The following is an 18,773-nucleotide window of genomic DNA, read 5'->3' on the forward strand; positions in this document are numbered from 1 at the left end:
GGGAACTATACTGCACCTAATGTAGGGGAACTATACTGCACCTAATGTGGGGGAACTATACTGCACCTAATGTGGGGAACTATACTGCACCTAATGTGGGGGGAACTATACTGCACCTAATGTGGGGGAACTATACTGCACCTAATGTGGGGGGAACTATACTGCACCTAATGTGGGGGGAACTATACTGCACCTAATGTGGGGGAACTATACTGCACCTAATGTGGGGGAGCTATTCTGCCAACCTAATGTGGGGGAACTATACTGCACCTAATGTGGGGGAACTATACTGCACCTAATGTGGGGGAGCTATACTGCCAACCTGAACCTAATGTGGGGGAACTATACTGCACCTAATGTGGGGGAGCTATACTGCCAACCTAATGTGGGGGAACTATACTGCACCTAATGTGGTGGAACTATACTGTACCCAATGTTGTGGAGCTATACTGCCAACCTAATGGTGTAGGGGAACTATTCTGCCAACCTAATGTGGGGGAAACTATACTGCACCTAATGTGGGGGAACTATACTGCCAACCTAATGTAGGTGGAACTATACTGCCAACCTAATGTGGGGGAACTGTACTGCCAACCTAATGTGGGGGAACTATACTGCATCTAATGTGGGAGGAACTATACTGCACCTAATGTAGGGGAACTATACTGCACCTAATGTGGGGAACTATACTGCACCTAATGTGGGGAACTATACTGCACCTAATGTAGGGGAACTATACTGCACCTAATGTGGGGGAACTATACTGCACCTAATGTGGGGAACTATACTGCACCTAATGTGGGGAACTATACTGTACCTAATGTGGGGGGAACTATACTGCACCTAATGTGGGGGGAACTATACTGCACTTAATGTGGGGGAACTATACTGCACCTAATGTGGGGGAGCTATACTGCCAACCTAATGTGGGGGAACTATACTGCACCTAATGTGGTGGAACTATACTGCCAACCTAATGTAGGTGGAACTATACTGCCAACCTAATGTGGGGGAACTGTACTGCCAACCTAATGTGGGGGAACTATACTGCATCTAATGTGGGGGGAACTATACTGCCAGCCTAATGTGGGGGAACTATACTGCCAACCTAATGTGGGGGAACTATACTGCATCTAATGTGGGGGGAACTATACTGCCAACCTAATGTGGGGGAACTATACAAAAATTTAAAATTGTACTATTCTGATCCCTATAACTGTTTTTTTTTCTGTATATGGGGATGTATGAGGGTCATCTTTTGCGCTGTGATTTGTAGTTTTTATCGGTACCATTTTTGTTTTGATGGGACTTTTCAATTGCTTTATAGATAATTTTATGGTATTTGAAGTGACCAAAAATGTGCAAATCTGGTTAGTTCACTATTACGACTTTTGGGGCCCTTCATCTGATTTTGCCTAGGGCCACGCTAAACCTAAAACCGGCCCTGGGTCTCCCACAGCACCCAGCATTCTAAACAAATGCTGGGTTACTGCAGCAGTGGTGAGATCACTGCCACGCCCCCTCATGAGGTCACACCACACCCCCTCCATTTATGTCTATGGGAGGGGGCGTGTCGGCCGACATGAATGGAGAGGGCGTGGTGTGACGTCACAACCACTGCATTCGTCTTCGAGCATTCTGAACAGAATGTTCAGAATGCTGGAGCACCGGAGTACCCTTTAACCCCTTAAGGACCAAGCCCACTTTGACCTTAACCCCTTAAGGACCAGGCCATTTTACACCTTAAGGACCGTACCGTTTTTTGCAATTCTGACCACTGTCACTTTAAACATTAATAACTCTGGAATGCTTTTAGTTATCATTCTGATTCCGAGATTGTTTTTTCGTGACATATTCTACTTTAACTTAGTGGTAAAAATTTTTGGTAACTTGCATCCTTTCTTGGTGAAAAATCCCAAAATTTGATGAAAAAAATGAAAATTTTGCATTTTTCTAACTTTGAAGCTCTCTGCTTGTAAGGAAAATGGATATTCAAAATAAAACATTTTTGGGTTCACATATACAATATGTCCACTTTATATTTGCATCATAAAATTAATGAGTTTTTACTTTTGGAAGACACCAGAGGGCTTCAAAGTTCAGCAGCAATTTGGAAATTTTTCACAAAATTTTCAAACTCGCTATTTTTCATGGACCAGTTCAGGTTTGAAGTGGATTTGAAGGGTCTTCATATTAGAAATACCCCATAAATGACCCCATTATAAAAACTACACCCCCCAAAGTATTCAAAATGACATTCAATAAGTGTATTAACCCTTTAGGTGTTTCACAGGAATAGCAGAAAAGTGAAGGAGAAAATTCACAATCTTCATTTTTTACACTCGCATGTTCTTGTAGACCCAATTTTTGAATTTTTGCAATTGGTAGAAAGGAGAAAATTTTTACATGTATTTGAAACCCAATTTCTCTCGAGTAAGCACATACCTCATATGTCTATGTTAATTGTTCGGCGGGCGCAGTAGAGGGCTCAGAACGGAAGGAGCGACAAATGGTTTTTGGGGGGCATGTCACCTTTAGGAAGCCCCTATGGTGCCAGGACAGCAAAAAAAAAAAAACACATGGCATACCATTTTGGAAACTAGACCCCTCGGGGAACGTAACAAGGGGTAAAGTAAACCTTAATACCCCACAGGTGATTCACGACTTTTGCATATGTTAAAAAAAAAAAAAATGTTTTACCTAAAATGCTTGGTTTCCCAAAAATTTTACATTTTTAAAAAGGATAATAGCAGAAAATACCCCCCCAAAATTTGAAGCCCAATTTCTCCCGATTCAGAAAACACCCCATATGGGGGTGAAAAGTGCTCTGTTGGCGCACTACAGGTCTCAGAAGAGAAGGAGTCACATTTGGCTTTTTGAAAGCAAATTTTGCTCTGGGGGCATGCCGCATTTAGGAAGCCCCTATGGTGCCAGAACCGCAAAAAAAACCACATGGCAAACCATTTTGGAAACTAGACCCCTCAGGGAACGTAACAAGGGGTAAAGTGAACCTTAATACCCTACAGGTGATTCACGACTTTTGCATATGTAAAAAAAAAAAAATGTTTTACCTAAAATGCTTGGTTTCCCAAAAATTTTACATTTTTAAAAAGGATAATAGGAGAAAATACCCCCCAAAATTTGAAGTCCAATTTCTCCCGATTCAGAAAACACCCCATATGGGGGTGAAAAGTGCTCTGCTGGCGCACTACAGGTCTCAGAAAAGAAGGAGTCACATTTGGCTTTTTGAAAGCAAATTTTGCTTTGGGGGAATGCCGCATTTAGGAAGCCCCTATGGTGCCAGAACCGCAAAAAAAAACCACATGGCATACCATTTTGGAAACTAGACCCCTCGGGGAACGTAACAAGGGGTAAAGTGAACCTTAATACCCTACAGGTAATTCACGACTTTTGCATATGTAAAAAAAAAAAAAAATGTTTTACCTAAAATGCTTGGTTTCCCAAAAATTTTACATTTTTAAAAAGGATAATAGCAGAAAATACCCCCCAAAATTTGAAGTCCAATTTCTCCCGAGTACGGCGATACCCCATATGTGGCCCTAAACTGTTGCCTTGAAATACGACAGGGCTCCAAAGTGAGAGCGCCATGCGCATTTGAGGCCTAAATTAGGGACTTGCATAGGGGTGGACATAGGGGTATTCTACGCCAGTGATTCCCAAACAGGGTGCCTCCAGCTGTTGTAAAAGTCCCAGCATGCCTGGACAGTCAGTGGCTGTCTGGTAATACTGGGAGTAGTTGTTTTGCAACAGCTGGAGGCTCCGTTTTGGAAACAGTGGTGTACCAGACATTTTTCATTTTTATTGGGGAGGGGGGCTGTGTAGGGGAATGTGTATATGTAGTGTTTTTTACTTTTTATTTTATTTTGTGTTAGTGTAGTGTAGTGTTTTTAGGGTACAGTCACACGGGCGGGGGGTTCACAGTAGTTTCTCGCTGGCAGTTTGAGCTGCGGCAGAAAATTTTCCGCAGCTCAAACTTGCAGCCGGATACTTACTGTAATCCTCCGCCCATGTGAGTGTACCCTGTACGTTCACATTGGGGGGGGGGGGGGGGGTTAGAAACATCCAGCTGTTGCAAAACTACAACTCCCAGCATGTAGGGTCTATAAGTGCATGCTGGGAGTTGTAGTTTTGCAACAGCTGGAGGCTTCGTTTTGGAAACAGTGGCGTACCAGACGTTTTTCATTTTTATTGGGGAGGGGAGAGGGGTTATATAGGGGTATGTGTATATGTAGTGTTTTTTACTTTTTATTTTATTTTGTGTAGTGTAGTGTTTTTAGGGTACAGTCGCACGGGCGGGGGGTTCACAGTAGTTTCTCGCTGGCAGTTTGAGCTGCCGCAGCTCAAACTTGCAGCCGGATACTTACTGTAATCCTCCGCCCATGTGAGTGTACCCTGTACATTCACATTGGGGGGGGGGACATCCAGCTGTTGCAAAACTACAACTCCCAGCATGTACGGTTTATCAGTGCATGCTGGGAGTTGTAGTTTTGCAACAGCTGGAGGCACACTGGTTGTGAAACACAGAGTTTGGCAACAAACTCAGTGTTTTGCAACCAGTGGGCCTTCAGCTGTTGCAAAAGCTACAACCCCCAGCATGTACGGACAGCGGAAGGGCATGCTGGGTGTTGTAGTTATGCAACAGCGGGAGGCATACTATTTTGGCTGGGGATGCTGGGGATTGTAGTTATGCAACAGCTGGAGACACACTGGTTTGCTACTCAACTCAGTGTGCCTTCAGCTGTTGCAAAACTACAACTCTCAGCAGTCACCGACAGCCAACGGGCATGCTGGGAGTTGTAGTTATGCAACCAGCAGATGCACCACTACAACTCCCAGCATGCACTTTAGCTGTTTGTGCAAGCTGGGAGTTGTAGTTACACAACAGCTGAAGGTACACTTTTCCATAGAAAGAATGTGCCTCCAGCTGTTACAAAACCATAAGTCCCAGCATGCCCATAAGGGAATGCTGGGAGTTGTGGTGGTCTGCCTCCTCCTGCTGCATAACTACAGCTCCCAGCATGCCCTTTTTGCATGCTGGGAGCTGTTGCTAAGCAACAGCAGGAGGCTGTCACTCACCTCCTGCTGCTGCTGATCGCCGCACAGGTCAGTCCCGCCGCCGCCGCCGCCGCCGCCGTCACTCCTGGGGCCCCGATCCCAACATTAACGCCGGGGATCAGGGTCCCCAGCACCCGGGGTCGTCTTCCCGCACCCGCTCACGTCCTCCGGAAGAGGGGCGGAGCGGGTGCGGGAGTGACACCCGCAGCAGGCGCCTTGATTGGTCGGCCGGGAATCCGGCCGACGAATCAGGGCGATCGTGAGGTGGCACCAGTGCCACCTCACCCCTGCTGGCTATGGCTGTTCGGGGCCGTCTCTGACGACCCCGATCAGCCAGTAATTCTGGGTCATCGGGTCACTGGAGACCCGATTGACCCGGAATCGCCGCAGATCGCTGGACTGAATTGTCCAGCGATCTGCGGCCATCGCCGACATGGGGGGGCATAATGACCCCCCTGGGCGATATGCCGCGATGCCTGCTGAACGATTTCAGCAGGCATCGGGCACCGGCTCCCCTCCGGCTAGCGGCGGGGGGCCGGGAATGGACAGGACGTACTCCTACGTCCTCGGTCCTTAAGGACTCGGAAAAGGGGGCGTAGGAGTACGTCCATTGTCCTTAAGGGGTTAAGGACCAGGCCAATTTACGTTTTTGCATTCTCGTTTTTTTTTCCTCTTCCCCTTCTAAAAATCAGAACGCTTTCAATTTTGCCCCTACAGACCCATATAAGAGCTTTTTTTTGCACCACTAATTATACTTTGTAATGACATCAATTATTTAATAAGAAAATCTACTGTAAAACCCAAAAATATATATTTGTGCGGTGAAATAAAAAATATAAATGCAATATTGTAACTTTAGGGGGCTTCCGTTTCTACACAGTGCAATATCCGGTAAAAATGACACCTTACGGTCACAAGGATACCGAATTTATATAGGTTTTGTTTTATTTTACTACTTTAAAAACTTTTTTATTTTTCCACATACAGGGCTATATGAGGGCTAATTTTTTGCACTGGGATCTGTAGTTTTTATCGGCACCATTTTTGTTTTGTTGGGACTTATTGATCTTTTTTATTAGTTTTTATATGGTATATGAAGTGACCAAAAATGCACTATTTTGGACTTTGCTATTTTTTTACGTGTACGCCATCGATCGTGTGGTTTAGCTAACCTTATAATTTACTATTCTGGACATTTACGCTCACGGCGGTACCACATATGAGGATTTTAATTTTTTATTACATTCTTTTATTTAAAAAATGGGAAAAAGGGGGGTGATTTAAACTTTTGATTTGATTACTTTTAATAAAATATTTTCTGATATATCAAATGACCAAAAATCAGAAATTATGGACTTTGATATTTTCTTTTTACGTTTATGCAATTTACCATGCGGTTTTAGTAACATTATACAGGGTGGGCCATTTCTATGGATACACCTTAATAAAATGGGAATGGTTGGTGATATTAACTTCCTGTTTGTGGCACATTAGTATATGTGAGGGGGGGGGGAAACTTTTCAAGATGGGTGGTGACCATGGCGGCCATTTTGAAGTTGGCCATTTTGAATCCAACTTTAGTTTTTTCATTAGGAAGAGGGTCATGTGACACTTCAAACTTATTGGGAATTTCACAAGAAAAACAATGATGTGCTTGGTTTTAACATAACTTTATTCTTTCATGAGTTATTTACAAGTTTCTGACCACTTATAAAATGTGTTCAATGTGCTGCCCATTGTGTTGGATTGTCAATGCAACCCTCTTCTCTATATACTGCTATATACTACTATATACATCGCAGGAGAAATGCTAGCACAGGCTTCCAGTATCCGCATACACTGCTATATACTACTATATACACCGCAGGAGAAATGCTAGCACAGGCTTCCAGTTTCCATATACACTGCTATATACTACTATATACACCGCAGGAGAAATGCTAGCACAGGCTTCCAGTATCCGTATACACTGCTATATACTACTATATACACAGCAGGAGAAATGCTAGCACAGGCTTCCAGTATCCGTATACACTGCTATATACTACTATATACACCGCAGGAGAAATGCTAGCACAGGCTTCCAGTATCCGCATACACTGCTATATACTACTATATACACTGCAGGAGAAATGCTAGCACAGGCTTCCAGTATCCGTATACACTGCTATATACTACTATATACACCGCAGGAGAAATGCCAGCACAGGCTTCCAGTACCCGCATACACTGCTATATACTACTATATACACCGCAGGAGAAATGCTAGCACAGGCTTCCAGTATCCGTATACACTGCTATATACTACTATATACACCGCAGGAGAAATGCTAGCACCGGCTTCCAGTATCCGTAGTTTCAGGTGCTGCACATCTCGTATCTTCACAGCATAGACAATTGCCTTCAGATGACCCCAAAGATAAAAGTCTAAGGGGGTCAGATCGGGAGACCTTTGGGGCCATTCAACTGGCCCACGACGACCAATCCACTTTCCAGGAAACTGTTCATCTAGGAATGCTCGGACCTGACACCCATAATGTGGTGGTCACCATCTTGCTGGAAATACTCAGGGAACGTGCAGCTTCAGTGCATAAAGAGGGAAACACATCATCATGGAACAATTTCACATATCCAGTGGCCTTGAGGTTTCCATTGATGAAGAATGGCCGCACTCTCTTTGTACCCCATATACCACACCATACCATCAATTGTTGTGTTCCAACAGTCTTGGAGGGATCTATCCAATGTGGGTTAGTGTCAGACCAATAGCGGTGGTTTTGTTTGTTAACTTCACCATTCACATAAAAGTTTCCCCATCACTGAACAAAATCTTCTGTGTAAACTGAGGGTCCTGTTCCAATTTTTGTTTTGCCCATTCTGCAACACCTGAAACTACGGATACTGGAAGCCTGTGCTAGCATTTCTCCTGCGGTGTATATAGTAGTATATAGCAGTGTATAGGGATACTGGAAGCCTGTGCTAGCATTTCTCCTGCTGTGTATATAGTAGTATATAGTAGTGTATACGGATACTGGAAGCCTGTGCTAGCATTTCTCCTGCGGTGTATATAGTAGTATATAGCAGTGTATGCGGATACTGGAAGCCTGTGCTAGCATTTCTCCTGCGGTGTATATAGTAGTATATAGCAGTGTATACGGATACTGGAAGCCTGTGCTAGCATTTCTCCTGCGGTGTATATAGTAGTATATAGCAGTATATACAGATACTGGAAGCCCGTGCTAGCATTTCTCCTGCGGTGTATATAGTAGTATATAGCAGTGTATACGGATACTGGAAGCCTGTGCTAGCATTTCTCCTGCGGTGTATATAGTAGTATATAGCAGTGTATACGGATACTGGAAGCCTGTGCTAGCATTTCTCCTGCGGTGTATATAGTAGTATATAGCAGTGTATGTGGATACTGGAAGCCTATGCTAGCATTTCTCCTGCGGTGTATATAGTAGTATATAGCAGTGTATACGGATACAGGAAGCCTGTGCTAGCATTTCTCCTGCAGTGTTGCTATCAGTGTGTGAAGAGTGGGAGAAGAGGGTTGCATTGACAATCCAACACAATGGGCAGCACATTGAACACATTTTATAAGTGGTCAGAAACTTGTAAATAACTCATGAAAGAATAAGGTTACGTTAAAACCAAGCACATCATTGTTTTTCTTGTGAAATTCCCATTAAGTTTGATGTGTCACATGACCCTCTTCCTATTGAAAAAACTAAAGTTGGATTCAAAATGTCCGACTTCAAAATGGCCGCCATGGTCACCACCCATCTTGAAAAGTTTCCCCCCTCACATATACTAATGTGCCGCAAACAGGAAGTTAATATCACCAACCATTCCCATTTTATTAAGGTGTATCCATAGAAATGGCCCACCCTGTATTTTATAAGTTTGGACATTTACACACACGGTGATACCCCATATGTTTATGTTTATTTTTGTTAACATTAATTTATTTTATTTTTATTTTTATTTTTTTATGGGAAAAGGGGGGTGATTAAAACTTTTATTAGGGGAGGGGCTTTTTCAAATTTATTAACAATTTTTTTTACATTTTTTTTCAGGATTTTTTTGTCCCCATAGGGGAAATATTCATATAATTTTTTGATTGCATACATTGAACCAATGCTGAGCTGCTGAGCTATGGCCACTACACAATGTGAGGAGCTGTGTGCTTTTCTCTTTTTACTGACCCCCAACCTCATTGAACACCCCGCTTACACTAAACTACAAGTACTATAATTTGCAAAAAAGATGCAATGTCATTGATTCGTATAAGATGTCACCCAGACTACAAGATAAGTGGATGCCACCTACATCTGTATTAGAGATAAGAAAACTTTTCAAAAGTTTGGTTCTGCTGATTCGCCAAACTCTGGCAAAAAGTTCTAGTTTTGACAGAACTAGTTCTGTCGGGCCCTGTATATCACCAATAGCACAGAAAAGTGTGTATAACCACGTCGAAGAGCCCCGAATGCCCTGTATACCACTGTATGGTCACCCAGGAATGTATCTATGGAATTCTAAGCTGTTTATGGCAGCATTAAAGGAGAAATGCGGCGAAACATTTTTCATTTTCCCTGTGCCCGGTCTGCAAAAACTAAAAAAATATACTTTATCTCCCCTTCCAATGTTCCCCCGTTGCGCCAATATCGGCATCTCGGTCCTCCAGTGCTGGTCTTCTTCCTGCTTCCTAGGCTCGGTGACTCATACTGCGCTCAGCATATCGCCTGCCACAGCGACGTCCCGCCTCGGCCGGTGATAGGCTGAGCGCAGTGTCATGTAAGGAGCCCGGGCAGCAGGGAGAAGGCAGGGCCCTGGCTCCTTACATGACAGTGCGCTCAGACTATCACCGGCCGAGGCGGGACATCGCTGTGGCCGTTGAAATGTCCCCAAGGTATTGGAAGTGGCTTTTTCCAAGTGGTCAAAAAAATTTGGGGGAAGCAACAGGTTTTATGCCTGGAAAGTAGAGAAGCAATGGCTTGTTTACAAGCTGTGAAAAATAATTCCCATTTAGGGCAAAACAACAGGATTGGCATCCTAAATATGTGCACAAAAGTGACACAAGCCCTCTATCAAAAGCTTTTTCACAATTAATTGAAAACAGAACTGATACAGAACTATTTCTGCTGTTTTACTACAATTTTTATATATGTGGCTCATTCTACTATCTATGTTGTTCACTGCACACTGTCCCTCACAGAGATCTTCACCTAATACCTGCTATCTCTAAAATGGCTGCTGAACCCATTTGCATAGGCTTTTATAGTGGCTCTGACATCACCCCTATACTGCCTCCCGATTGGCCCGGAGAGCAGTTTGAAAGGCATTATGAGATTTCCTGAGGTCATGTGATTCTTCAGCCCCCTCCTTTTTTGCCAGGTGGCTGATGTCATTTTAGCAGGTTCTGCCAAACCGGACCGCCCAAGGTTCCACTCCTAGCCAAACTGAACTTCTGGCAAAGTTCTGGCCGAACTCGGGTTCTACAAGTTCGATTCTCTCCTCTCTAATCAGTCATCTAAAAAAAATGTATCAATGGACACATTTAAATGGGCACTATCGTAAAAAAAATGTTTTTATATGTCGTAGAGACACATCAAAAGTTTTAGTGGGAGCTTTAGTGTTCAGACCCTGACCAATCGCGAGAATGAGACCTCAGCGCGTTCTCTCCTAGCTCTGTGTCCTGGACCAGGACAAGAACATAATGTTGGTCTATGGCAGTATTTCGCAAGTGTGGTCCTCAAATATCCCCAAAGGGCCATGTTTTCAGGATTTCCTTAGTCTTTCACAAGTGATGTAATCATGGACGGTTCATCAGTCTTTACCACAATTATATCAACTGTGAAAAACTAAGAAAACCCTGAAAACATGACCTGTTGGGGGTACTTGAGGACCACAGTTGGAAATACTGGCCTATAGGGTCATTCTAATCTCATACCCACAGAGCGGGGAGAGAAGCCTTCTGCAGTGCATCTCTCTTCTGGTTGGTTCTCGTGATCGGTCATGATGTTAACACTCGACTGGACAGGACACATCAAAAGTTTTTTTTAATCTTTTTTTGGACAGGTACGTGTAAGGTCTTCGCAAGAAAGAATGTGAACCCCTCTCAGAAAACTCCACGACTCCTGAAATACGTTCTTGTGGTGAGTCGCGACGTGCGCCAGCTTGACTTTGTTGGCCAGCTGCCAGCGAGGGAGAATGTAGCTGGGGCTTTTTGCTGACACGGGTTCGATGGGATAATTAGACAGCATTTTGCTGGAGTTTGTTGACATAAAAGTCATGTAGATTAGCCTTTTAGGCCGAGCGGAGAATAATGATCCGGATTAACAGGTGGTAGGGCTAATGGAGGAACATGAAATGAATACTCTGCTTCCTGTGCCCTCCTTTGTTTCTTTTTTTTTTTTTCGGCAGAGGATTTTCGGAGCTTGTAGCACATTTCCAACACCTTAGTGCTTTATTTGACGTTTCATTACTCTCCTTTTTTAACCTAATAGGTGCAAACTACAAGATTTCTACACAAATTCCCCTGTCGTGTGAGATGTAACATCAGCTTTAAGGGAAATGAGTAAGAAGTAGAGGACAAGGGTGGGGGGTAGTGGTGGTGGTGGTGGGGGGGCGTTGGGGTAGTGGTGGGGGGAGACTCCATCCTGGATGGGCGCATGGAGAATCATTAATCAAGGAATATTACACCTTTCTATGATGCCGATTCCTCGGTGTCCAACTAATAACTGAATATAATCTGTGGCATTCGACAAGAAAAAATATGGCTCTGCTGCAGGTCTGAACAGCTGCGAAGACAAAGTCAACACATTAGAGGACTGCAGCTGGAGTGTAATAGTAATCTCTGTTTTCCCACATTTACAATATTTGGATGAGGATAATGAGCTTTTACATTTCGCAGGGCGGCGGGGATACAATTAACACTTCGCGCAGTGGGCGCTTTTCCCACTTTGTCTTGGGAAACAGGTTTTTTTTCTCTTTCCAACACTATTTAAAGGGGAACTCCACTTGAAAAAAATGTCTTGGTATCTGTGTTAATTGTTTTGATTTCCGTGATAATTGGGGATTATAATCAGAAATGTATATGGTCAGTGTAATGATGCTGACTTGTTGCTAGTCAATAGAACTGGACCTCACCTATAGCAGTCACCTTTCATGTGTCCTCACTGTGGCTCAAAATACTCAGATGCCCCCAGGACTTATAGTATTCTTCTCTCTCTGATGAAGGCATAACATTTCTTCTTGGTGATGAAGAACTTGAGCACTTTATCCTCACAGCGCAAACAATAACGGTTTAGGGTTTTTAAAACTGTATGAGCTAAAACCATATAAGACTGTATACATACATGGTTTAATAAGGTTCTCATTGACTACAATACTGTAAAAATGTTTATATTGTGAACTGTGGGGAGAGGGTGCATAATATCTCGATTTACTAATCCGGGTGGGAGAATTTTAAAACCGCCTCCTGCCGTATCCCTGCTGGATCTGCGCCGTATCCCTTCGATTTCAATGAGTTGACCTTGCATCAGCCAGCGTCTCTAATTGGCTCATTTTCCGACCGTATTCAGTTTTTGAACTGGACTGAAAATCACGGTTTGCTTCAGTTTTCAGCTTGGCTCAAAAACCCGTACAGTCAGAAAACGGGGGGGGGGAAAACCAGACTGAGGGGCAACCGCACCAATCTGTACAAAACCGGATTGGTATGGATTCTCAACGTCAGCCTATGGATACAGAGACAAATACAGTTCTTCATGGATTTATAATAGAAAGCCATATACGGTCGCCATATACAAAAACTATGTTCATACGGCAAAATGTCTTCCCAGAAAATTTCCAGGCTGACATTCCGCAGGCGCCGGGGCTGGGACTACTCGGAAATGCACCGTCTCCATAGACAGCAATACATGTCTGAGTGGATTCCACAGAATCGGAATTTGTACGGCAGATAATTCCACCGTGTGCATAGTGCAACAGAATCCTATTGAAAACTATGAGACACTGCTGCAACGGAATTTCTGAGCGCAATTTTTTTCGTCAGATTCCGCTCGGAAACTCGACTGTGTCAACAAGGCCTTAGAGCTTTACGGCCATTCAGTTATCCATTTTAGGTAGAAAGTTGTAGAAATGTTCATTCACATATAACTCTAAAACTCTTGTGCGGGGTGCGTTCACATACGGCAGAGTTCATTCTTAAAATTAGTTGCAGTCATCAAAATTAAACAGTTTCGGAAGCCCCAATATATATATATATATATATATATATATATATATATATATATATATCTACAGTGGTCCCTCAAGTTACAATATTAATTGGTTCTGGGACGACCATTGTATGTTGAAACCATTGTATGTTGAGACCAGAACTCTATGGAAACCTGGTAATTGGTTCTAAAGCCCCAAAATGTCATCCAAAAATAGGAAAAGGTGAGGATTAAAGAAAAATAAGTAGATAACTAATATAGATAAAGCAAATCCTTACATATAAAAGTAATAAAGATCTGCTGGGAGCTGTAATCACTGTCTATTTCAGTGTTTCCCAACCAGAGTGCCTCCAGCTGTGGCAAAACTACAACTCTCAGCATGCCCGGACAGCTGAAGGCTGTCCGGGCATGCTGGGAGTTGTAGTCTTGCAACAGCTGGAGGCACCCTCTTTGGGAAACACTGGTCTATGTAGAGGACAGGAGCTTCTTCAGGGTCCTGTACATTACACAGTGTCCTAAAAAAAGTAAAATTGAGCCGCCCTCACCTGGTGTCCAAATGAGCAGCTAACTGGGGCACAGGTAAAGAGTACAGGACATGTAATACCTCCCTGTACTGTAGGGGGCGCTACCAGACATCAGTCAGTGCATACACTTCAGTAATACAGGTAAAGAGTACAGAACATGTAATACCTCCCTGTACTGTAGGGGGCTCTACCAGACACCAGTCAGTGCATACACTTCAGTAATAGAGGTAAAGAGTACAGGACATGTAATACCTCCCTGTACTGTAGGGGGCGCTACCAGACACCAGTCAGTGCATACACTTCAGTAATACAGGTAAAGAGTACAGGACATGTAATACCTCCCTGTACTGTAGGGGGCGCTGCCAGACACCAGTCAGTGCATGCACTTTAGGAATACAGGGATTTTACCAGTGAAATGTCCGTTCTGATTGGTCGGTTCTTCCAGCCCTTGACACGTTTCGCAGATTCCATAGCAATGTATGTTGAGTCTGGTTTCAAGTTACAATGGTCCAATGGTTGTATGTTGAAACTATTGTATGTTGAGGCCATTGTAAGTTGAGGGATCACTGTATATATATATATATATATATATATATATATATATCCCCTTTATGCACAGACTTAGATCTGACTTTTTCCAACCAACCATTACGGAGATTTTACGAACCCATTTTGTACAATCTCTTCCTATTTTTCCAGATTGAGGAATGGACCGCTCGTGCACTCCCCGAGGGCCGGCAATAAAGTCGTAATTCACTACTATTGCTTAATGCAGTCACTTGTGACAAAAATTATACTCAGTGTCTTATTCTGTTATAATGGGGAACATAAAGCTGGAAAAAAAAAAATATGATTCTTCTGGGAGCGAAAAGCCTTCATAACTTATGGGAGCCGGAGTGCGGGGAGCACGTGATGGGCCTGCACCTGCACATACGACAAGGCTCACACAATGGTTTGGCATACTCAATGCAGAAAAAGAGAGAGAAAAAATGCTAAAATATCATTGAGCGGAGGCGAGCGCTGCGTGCTTCTTATTCCCAGGTCTTCATTGCTCACACGGCCGTGTAACACAATTCACAAGTGGAACTGAGCTCCTTCAATCGGCTGAAATCCATTTAATCTTTTATTAGAATGACGAATAGTAAAACTCGCTGACACACATTTCACATACGGAGCCCGGCTGCTTTATGATCCTTCTGCAACGTCTCCGTCGTGGTGACTGCGAATTCTTGATTCCCTGTTCTTAAAGGGGTACTCCACTGCCCCAGTGTTCAGAACATTTTGTTCCGAACGCTTGGGGCGGGCGGCGGGGGGGTTGTGCCGTCACAACCACGTCCCTCGTGCCATCACGCCACGCCCCCTCAATGCAAGTCTATGGGAAGGGGCGTGGCAGATGCCACGCCCCTTCCCATAGACTTGCATTGAGGGGGCGTGGTGTGACTGTACTGGGGATGTGGTGTGACTGTACTGGGGATGTGACCTCCGGGTTTAGACATCTTATCCTCTATCCTTTGAATAGGGGATAAGATGTCCAGGGGCGGAGTATCCCTTTAAATGGGACACTGTAACTAATACCCAACCGCGTCCCTACCCCCCCCCGTTTTGTCCCACTCGCCCTGTCTTCATTTCTTGTCGCTGATTAAATGTTTTGGTGATAAATGCTGTTATGTTAAATGCCGTTATGTTGCATTGAGGGGGCGTGGTGTGACTGTACTGGGGATGTGGTCGTGACGGCACGGCCCGCCGACGGGACCCTCCAGGTTTAGACATCTTATCCTCTATCCTTTGAATAGGGGATAAGATGCCTAGGGGCGGAGTATCCCTTTAAATGGGACACTGTAACTAATACCCAACCGCGTCCCCCCCCGTTTTGTCCCACTCGCCCTGTCTTCATTTCTTGTCGCTGACTAAATGTTTTGGTGATAAATGCCGTTATGTTAAATGCCGTTATGTTGCATTGAGGGGGCGTGGTGTGACTGTACTGGGGATGTGGTCGTGACGGCACGGCCCGCCGACGGGACCCTCCGGGTTTAGACATCTTATCCTCTATCCTTTGAATAGGGGATAAGATGTCTAGGGGCGGAGTATCCCTTTAAATGGGACACTGTAACTAATACCCAACCGCGTCCCAATGCCCCCCCCCCCCCCCCCCCCCGCCCACACGGTTTTGTCCCACTCACCCTGTCTTCATTTCTTGTCGCTGACTAAATGTTTTGGTGATAAATGCCGTTATGTTAAATGCCGTTATGTTGCATTGAGGGGGCGTGGTGTGACTGTACTGGGGATGTGGTCGTGACGGCACGGCCCCCCGACGGGACCCTCCGGGTTTAGACATCTTATCCTCTATCCTTTGAATAGGGGATAAGATGTCTAGGGGCGGAGTATCCCTTTAAGTGGGACACTGTAACTAATACCCAACCGCGTCCCCCCCTGTTTTGTCCCACTCACCCTGTCTTCATTTCTTGTCGCTGATTAAATGTTTTGGTGATAAATGCCGTTATGTTACAAAATAGCAGTTGCAAAAGATGGGCCGGGCCCAAAAGTTGCATTATTTTTGAATATTTAAATGTGTATTTAATAATAAATAAATAAAAACATAGGACTCACACAGACATCACAGTTGTGTGTATGTAGCCTGTATGACAGCACATGTAGACAGTTTCATATTATTCAACCATAGGCTTTCCTTGTGCCATGATATGGTTCCATTGTCTTTTCCACGGGAAGCAATCCTTCCTTAGATGCCATGTTTATAAAATTCATCTCTGCTTGTGAATGTCACATCAGGCAGGGATAAGTGCAGCCCTGAACTCACCCATAGCCACTTTACCTGCCTAATTGGGTATTCGCCCTGATTGACGGATCCGCAACTGGATGACGTTCCCTGTTCTGAGTACGTGCATATCGACGTAACATGGTCCAAAACAATAAACAAAGCACTGTTCAGACATCAGGGAAGCAGGTCAGGATACAAAGGGTTAACAGGAATAGCACAGGTACCAAACACAGGTAATAAACTACTATATATCCTCATCCCATAGAGATAGCAGCAGCAGTAAACAGATAGAGCTGGGAATGGGTGCATAACTACAATATACATTGTTTCCATAGAAATAGCAGCAGCAGTATACAGATAGAGCTGGGAATGGGTGCATAACTACTATATATCCTGATCCCATAGAGATAGCAGCAGCAGTATACAGATAGAGCTGGGAATGGGTGCATAACTACAATATACATTGTTTCCATAGAAATAGCAGCAGCAGTAAACAGATAGAGCTGGGAATGGGTGCATAACTACAATATACACTGTTTCCATAGAAATAGCAGCAACAGTATACAGATAGAGCTGGGTGGGGATGTATAACTACTATATATACTGTTTCCATAGAGATAGCAGCAGCAGTATACAGATAGAGCTGGAGGAGAGATGTATAACTACTATATATCCTGATCCCATAGAGATAGCAGCAGCAGTATACAGATAGAGGTGGAGGAGAGGTGTATAATTACTATATATACTGATCCTATAGAGATAGGGATGGAGGGGAGGTGTAGTACTGTATATCTTTATTCCATAGAGATAGCAGCAGTATACAGATTAAACTGGGTGGGGTGTATAACTACTACAATATATCCTGATTCCACAGAAATAATAGTGCTGTACAGATAGGGCTGGAGGGGATGTGTATAACTACTATGTATCCTGATCCTATAGAAATAGCAGCAGCAGTATACAGATAGGGCTGGAGGGGATGTGTATAACTACTATGTATCCTGATCCTATAGAAATAGCAGCAGCAGTATACAGATAGGGCTGGAGGGGATGTGTATAACTACTATGTATCCTGATCCTATAGAAATAGCAGCAGCAGTATACAGATAGAGCTGGAGGGGAGGTGTCTAACTACTATATATCCTGATCCCATAGAGATAGCAGGAGCAGTATACAGATAGAGCTGGAGGGGAAGTATGTAACTACTATATATCCTGATCTCATAGAGATAGCAGCAGTATACAGATAGGGCTGGAGGGGATGTGTATAACTACTATGTATCCTGATCCTATAGAAATAGCAGCAGCAGTATACAGATAGAGCTCGAGGGGAGGTGTCTAACTACTATATATCCTGATCTCGTAGAGATAGCAGCAGCAGTATACAGATATAGCTGGAGGGGAGGTGTCTAACTACTATATATCCTGATCTCATAGAGATAGCAGCAGCAGTATGCAGATGGAGTGATGGGGGAGGAATCATAGAGGTAGTAGGAGGGGGGATCTGGTAGGTGACAATGTCATCCAGTAGTTCACAGGAAGTCAGAACATAAAACTGACATCCTGTCCGAGAGTCCGACTTGTGATCACATGACCAAGTTATAGTAATAAAACACATGGATGCTGCTGCAATGGAATAAAACAAATGGTGCTGAATGACTAGTGATGGTGATTGTACATGATTAGAGATGAGCGAATCGGAAGAATCTGAAATCATTATGAATTTGCTGAAAAATTCAATTCATAACGAATCCGAATATCGCCGCGATTCGATAAAACAAATCGCTTCATTAAACTCCATTAAGTGCTGTCCAGGGGATCTAAAATGGCGGCTATACGTGTGAAGACATGGGGCAAGGAACTCTGGGAAGGCGGGATCACCCTGAATCACATTCAGCATGCAGCCTATCAGCAACAAACCAGCCCTGTGATGTCACAGCCCTATATATTCAGCAGCCATCGCTGCAGACAGGCATTTCTGGGATTTTTTCCTACGAGAGAACAGACAGTGTCTGTGTGTGTTACTGAGAATAAAGATCTTTACAGCAGCGAATCAATTCACCTGAAGCCCACCTCACTGCAGGCAGGCAGGTAGGCAGGGACAGTAGAGAGAGTACACTTTATGTTTCAACTGTACTGGGGTGTATAACTCTAAAGCTAATAGGGGCCAGTTAGT

The sequence above is a fragment of the Hyla sarda genome, chromosome 3, assembly GCF_029499605.1.
Source record: "Hyla sarda isolate aHylSar1 chromosome 3, aHylSar1.hap1, whole genome shotgun sequence".
Lineage (NCBI taxonomy): Eukaryota > Metazoa > Chordata > Amphibia > Anura > Hylidae > Hyla > Hyla sarda.